Genomic DNA, 6,234 nt, shown 5'->3' with positions numbered 1-6,234 from the left:
AAAACAGTCAATAGAAGTTCAGGTGTGGATACTGCAGCAGAGAAGGAACTTCTGGAGAGAAAAAGTAATACATCCGGTAAACGGACACCCACGGAAAGCTTGTGGTGAAAATTGCTTGCAGGAAGCGGTTTTTAAGAACAGAAAGATTTGGGGCAACTAGTACAGCGTTGTTGCGGGACTGTTGAGCACAGTGGTCAAGAAAGAATTCTTTTTTTTTTTTTTTTTTAAGATTTTATTTATTTATTTGAGAGAGAGAGAATGAGAGAGACAGAAAGCACATGAGAGGGGGGAGGGTCAGAGGGAGAAGCAGGCTCTCCGCCGAGCAGGGAGCCCGATGCGGGACTCGATCCCCGGACTCCAGGATCATGACCTGAGCCGAAGGCAGTCGCTTAACCGACTGAGCCACCCAGGCGCCCCAAGAAAGAATTCTTGAGAGGAACCCTGGTGCAACTTAGTAAGTTTGTTTAAGTAGCTCCGGGACAGGACCCCTCCGTGGAAGGAGCTGCACTTTTGCTGTATGAAACTCGTGGTTATATGCTTAGTGTTCAAGGACGGGGGGACATGCTGGGAGTACTAGATCATTAATGTTGAATGTCTACTCCTAAAACTACATTTGCAAGATTTCGCTGGTGTCTATCTTTCAGTTTGATATTAACTATGGATGACATTTACAGGCAGTCATGAGGCCCTTTAAGAATGTTGCAACCAGGGGCGCCTGGGTGGCTCAGTTGATTAAGCGACTGCCTTCGGCTCAGGTCATGATCCTGGAGTCCCGGGATCGAGTCCCTCATCGGACTCCCTGCTCAGTGCGGAGCCTGCTTCTGCCACTCCCTCTGCTTGTGCTCTTCTGTCTATCTCTCTGTCAAATAAATAAATAAATAAAATCTTAAAAAAAAAAAAAAGAATGTTGTAACCAGCACATAATTGACTCTTACTGAAACAGTGCAGGTCAGCCTTCTGGGCTAAAGGTGAATGATTTTGTGCTTCTTTCTCTCATGGGCATGAGATTGGCCATCACCAACTGAAGGAAAGAGCAGCTGGGACGAACCTACATTGGGACTGGGATTGGGGCCTCAGGGAAAGGCCACTAAAAGTGAGGCCATCGGGCGCCTGGGTGGCTCAGATGGTTAAGCGTCTGCCTTCGGCTCATGTCATGACCCCAGGGTCCTGGGATCCAGTCCCGCATTGGGCTCCCTGCTCCTTGGGAGCCTGCTTCTCCCTCTGCTTCTCTCTCTGTGTGTCTCTCATGAATAAATAAATAACATCTTTAAAAAAAAAAAAAAAGTGAGGCCATCAAGGGTCTGGAGCCAATGAGAAAGGTACAACCACAATTGACAGTCCAAAAATATTAAGGTCAATAGCTTTTCTCCCAAGGTACCAAGATGATTCAATGGGATTAGTCTTTTCAACAAACAATGCTGGGATAATTGTATTTCTATTTGCATAAAAATAAATTAGGACCCTTAACTCTAACCATATACAAAAATTAACTAAATATATTTCCCAGACCTAAATATAAGGGTTAACAGTATGAAATTTAGAGAGGCAAACTGGAGATAATGTTCATAAACCAAATAAGTTAGCCAGCGAGTTCTGAGACAAGACAGTAATGGATGAGCCATAAAAGAAAAAGTATTAAATTGGACTTAGTTAAAATTAAAAATGTTTGTATTTCGGATACCTGGCTGGCTCAGTCAGTAGAGCATGTGACTCTTGATCTCAGAGTCATGAGTTCAGGCCCTACATTGGGCATGGAGCCTACTTAAAAAATAATAAATAAAAATAAAAACATCTGTACTTTTTTTTCTTTTAAACATTTGTACTTTCTAAGCACAATATTTAAAAAGTAAAGAGTGGAGCCAGAAATTGGAAGAAAATATCTCCACATTATACATCTGATAAAGGACTTGTATTCAGAATATATAAAGAATTGTTGGGACCCCTGGATGGCTCAGTAGGTTAAGCGTCTGCCTTCAGCTCACGTCATGATCTCAGGGTCCTGGGACTGAGTCCTGCATCAGGCTCATTGCTCAGTGGGGAGCCTGCTCCCTCTGCCTGCTGTTCCCCCTGCTTGTGCTCACTCTCTCTGACAAATAAAATCTTTAAAAAAAAAAAAGAATTGTCAAAATTCAACAATAACAAAACAACCATCCAGTTACTTTTGGTGGTCACGAAAATTTCTAAAAATTGGTTTGTGGTGATGGTGGCACAAGTCTATAAACTTAGTGAATGTCATTGAATTGTACACTCATTAATGGTAAATGTTATATGTACATTTTGACAATAAACCTGTTAAAATGAATTGCTGTACCATACTACAAAATGTATAGGGTATGATTTTTTTTTTTTAAAGACACCAAGTATAATTGCAAAATATAAACTACCTAGGAGTAAAAGTAAATGGAGATGTCTGGAACATATAAGAAAAAAGTTACAACAAATCTTGCAGTGAGAATGTAAGAATTTGGATAATGAGAGGATCAAAATAGAAACTGAACATAATTGAAGATTTTGTTCTTCAAGTGTACCTTACTTTAATGCATACATTTTATGTGACTCTAGTTACCATCCTACAAGTTCACCTATGATATTATTACAGCTGCATAATAATATTATATATAGATATGCATAAACTTTTTATAATATGGAAGTATGTTTACAATGAGAAATTAACTGATAAAATTTGGTTACACCTATTTTTCCCAGTTTTATTAAGATATAATTGATGTAGGTTTTATCTATTTTTAATAAACTTTTTATTTTCAGAAAATCTTAGATTTACATAAAAGTCACAAAATACTACAAAGAGTTCACATATACCTTATTCAGCTTCCTCTCATGTGACCACTTTTTATAATTATGGTACATTTGTCAAATTAAGAAGACAACATTGTATAATACTCAACTGTATTACAGATTCTATTCATATTTCACAAGTTTCTCCACTACTATCTTTTTTCTGCCCAAGAATACAATAATGCATTTAGAAAACATGTTTCCTTGATTTCCTCATGTCTGTGACCATTCATTAGTCTTTTCTTTTTCATCTCTCAATTGTTTTGAGGAGTACTGATCAGGTACTTTGTATATTGTCCATCTTTTGGGTTGGTCTAAGTTTTCCTCATTAAACAGGGGTTATGTATTTTGGAAAGACACTCAGAACTGAAGTTCCTTTCTCATCACATCATAGGTAGGGGTACCAAATATCAAAATGACTTAATGTTGATCTCCTAGTAAAGGTATGTGTGCCAGTTTTCTCCACTGAAAATATCAAAACCAATTCTGGCCAAAAAGAACCATCATACATACAGTGCTTACATCAATAGATTTCAAGTATTGGTATTGATAGCATTGTTGAAAAAATAAGCACATAGATCAATGGAGATCGCAGAAAAAGACCCACACAAAGCAAATATACTCAACTGTTTGATAAAGGTACAAAGGCTATTCAACGGAGAAAGGACAGACTTCAACACATCATGCTGGAACACAAAGATGTTCCTAAAAAAAAAAAAAGAATCTATACATTCATCACACAAGTCATATATCTGATAAAGGACTGGTATCCAGAACACAGAAAGAATTCTTAAAAGTCAACAATAAGAAAACTCAGTTTAAAAATGGGCAAAGACCTTGAACAGGCACTTGATCAAAGACAGATGGCAAACAAGTATATGAAAAGATGATCAACATCATTCGTTATTAGGAAATTACAAATTAAAAACTGCAGTGTGATACAAGTACCCAGATATTGGAATCGCCAAAATTTAAAAAAACTGAAAGTATAAAATGCTGTTGATAAGGTGGAGTAAGAGGGACTCTTACTATTTGCCAGAGACAATGCAAAAGCATACAGGCGTGTTAGAAGATAGGCAGAGTCTTGAATGTAGATGACCCCAATTTTTGGAAAGTTAATCTAAAAAATTTCTTTTAACAAAATTGCTCTCACTGAGGAGGAGAATTTAAGAAAATGGTTGCTTTTACTCGTGTCAAACCTGAAAGGAAATATCCGGGTAAACTTGGCCGTAAGTTAAAAATCCTCTCTTTATTCATGGACAAACCAGTTGATCATGGTGAACTACTCCGGTTTTTGTGGGGACAGTGAGAAGAGTGGATGTAGGAGCAAATTTTTCTTCACATTTTTGTAGAACCTTGAGAAGGGACTTGAAAAACCGAAAGGAAATGTTTCCACCGTCCAAAAGTTGAGCCTCAAAACACCCACTAGCCCGGGGCCATGGGTCTCAAAACTTCCAGACTCCCATGTTCTCAAACACAGACAAACCCTGCACTCCCCAAACAACACTGATCTCAAATTCGATCTCAAGTTCAGCCCAGGAGCTCTGGTCCATGGAAACTCCCGCCCCTACCGCCACAGGCTGCTCCCTGTCAGAAGCCCCGGGTGCAATCGCTAAGGCAGCCGAGGGGCAGTGATCATGGGTCCGCACCTGCCACCTAGTTTTCAGCCACCGAGCCAGGCTGAGTCCACGCACAGGCCCCCAGGCCCTGACCGTCGGCCCTTCATCATCAGTCTCTGAAGACCATGCCTTAACTCACGCCCGCATTTCTCGGTGACTGTCTCCAAATAAAACCCCGAACAACGAAAACGTCCCCACACGGGTTCCCGCTTCACCGGCTGGGCTCCTCACTCGCGACCCACACCCAGTCAGGCGCACCAGACCCCCGCCTCTGAGGGCTCCCCGGACGGCGTCCGACTGCAGTGCTCTCCGCGCCCCCCCCCCCCCCACGCCAGCGCGAGGACGTCGACGGCTGCGAGGAGCGCGTCCGGCGCGCAGCGGCCCTTCCGGAAGTGCGCTCGGCTTGCTCGGGGCCGTGAGCAGGCGGGTGTGAGGCGACCACCGTTTCCTGTTTCCTCGCAGAGCGCGTCTGGCGCTTCCGACGGGAGCTGCCGTTGGCTGCCAGCACTCTCCTCGGCGGGAAGAAGTGGAACCGTCTTGAGGGCAGCCGGGGCCTTCCTCTCCTCTCAAGAGATGGTCACGGGCGCAGAGCTAACTACCTTTCAGAGGCGGGAACCTCTCCAAGCCCCATGCGGCGTGGGGTGCATTCTAATCAGGAGTTTGGGAAAAACAGCAAGTCGATGGTTCCCCTGAGCCGTTGGGCAGGAAGAACTTGGGTGCGGCCAGTTCGCAGTAAGTCCGGTGTCCAAAAGCAGAGGAGACCCCAGAGAGCTCCTCGCTTGATCTACGTTGAACTGTCCTCCTCCTGTGCGTCTCCTTTACTCACACAACTGCCACAGGACACTTCCGGTCACCAAACGCGTGTGGGGATCTCCACACCCCACGCGATTTTCCAGGACACCAGCTGGGTGTCCTACAATGTAACCCTATTCTGACACCGCCAACGTGGAGATAGTGTCAGACCCCACAGGTGAAGGGCCCAGTCCTACAAAGTGTACCCCTCTCCCCATTTCATATGCCAATGGCAAGCAGCAGGTCTGCGCATTCCCTACATTTTCTGACTTGGCTACAAGTGGGAGCTTCCCCTCCTCTGGTTCCATTAATTTGCTAGAGCAGCTCACACTCACACCAGTTTATTAAAGGCTATGATGAAGAATATAGGTGAACAGGGCGCCTGGGTGGCTCAGATGGTTAAGCGTCTGCCTTCGGCTCAGGTCATGATCTCAGGGTCCTGGGATCGAGTCCCGCATCGGGCTCCCTGCTCCTTGGGAGCCTGCTTCTCCCTCTGCCTTTCTCTCTCACTCTGTCTCTCATGAATAAAAAAAAAAAAAGAATATAGGTGAACAGCCAGACGAAGACATACACAGGGTGAGACCTAGAAGGGTCCCAAGCACAGGAGCTTCTATCCCCACGGAGTTGTGGTATGTTACCCTCCATGTACCTGGATGTGTTCACCTACCTGTATGTTCACCTACCATTGGGGATTTTATGGAGGCTTCCTCAGGTAGAATTGATCAATTATTAACTCAATTTCCTTCTCCCATTTCTGGAGGATTGGTTGAGGAGGAGGCGGGGAGGGAAGGCATGGCTGAAAGTTCTAAGCTTCTATGGCTTAGTCTCTCTGGTGACCAGTCCCCATCCAGAAGCCATACAGGAGCCCACCCAGGGTTGCCTCATTTGAATAAAAAATGCCCCTAGCGCACTCATCACTTAGTAATTTACAAGGGTTTTAGGAGTGTGTGCCAGGAACCAGGGGCAGAGACCAATGTATATATTTTCTATTATCTCACAAGGTCAAATAGCCAACTTCAAAGAGTAA

Source organism: Mirounga angustirostris, unplaced genomic scaffold (assembly GCF_029215605.1).
Source record: "Mirounga angustirostris isolate CCGP_5_RB_7025 unplaced genomic scaffold, mMirAng1.0.hap1 SCAF_16, whole genome shotgun sequence".
Classification (NCBI taxonomy): Eukaryota; Metazoa; Chordata; class Mammalia; order Carnivora; family Phocidae; genus Mirounga; species Mirounga angustirostris.
The sequence above is the reverse complement of the archived record's forward strand: the minus strand, read 5'-3'. Positions refer to the sequence as shown.